The sequence below is a fragment of the Octopus bimaculoides genome, chromosome 13 (assembly GCF_001194135.2).
Source record: "Octopus bimaculoides isolate UCB-OBI-ISO-001 chromosome 13, ASM119413v2, whole genome shotgun sequence".
Taxonomy (NCBI): domain Eukaryota; kingdom Metazoa; phylum Mollusca; class Cephalopoda; order Octopoda; family Octopodidae; genus Octopus; species Octopus bimaculoides.
Genome location: NC_068993.1, coordinates 32,431,645 through 32,432,076, shown reverse-complemented (window position 1 = coordinate 32,432,076; position 432 = coordinate 32,431,645).

The following is a 432-nucleotide window of genomic DNA, read 5'->3' as shown; positions in this document are numbered from 1 at the left end:
ATATATATATATATATATATATATATATATATATATATATATATATATATATATATACATATGCATATATTCATATACATATATATGTACATATAGATATACGTTCATGTATACTTATGTAGATACAGATATACCTATATATATATATGTACATACATATATGTATACGCGCGCGCGCACACACACAGACACATAAATATACACGCAGATATACATCCATGCAAACACACACACATACACACATATGTACACATATGCATGCAAATATATATTATTAATGACTATGGAGTACATGTATAAACATATGTATAGTCAGGTATACACTTCACACCGTCTTAGAGATGCAACTACTTTCCGTGAATACACCAAAAAAATAGAATAAGAGACATTTAAATTATAGAAACGGAATGTAAACACAATGAAAAAAAAAAA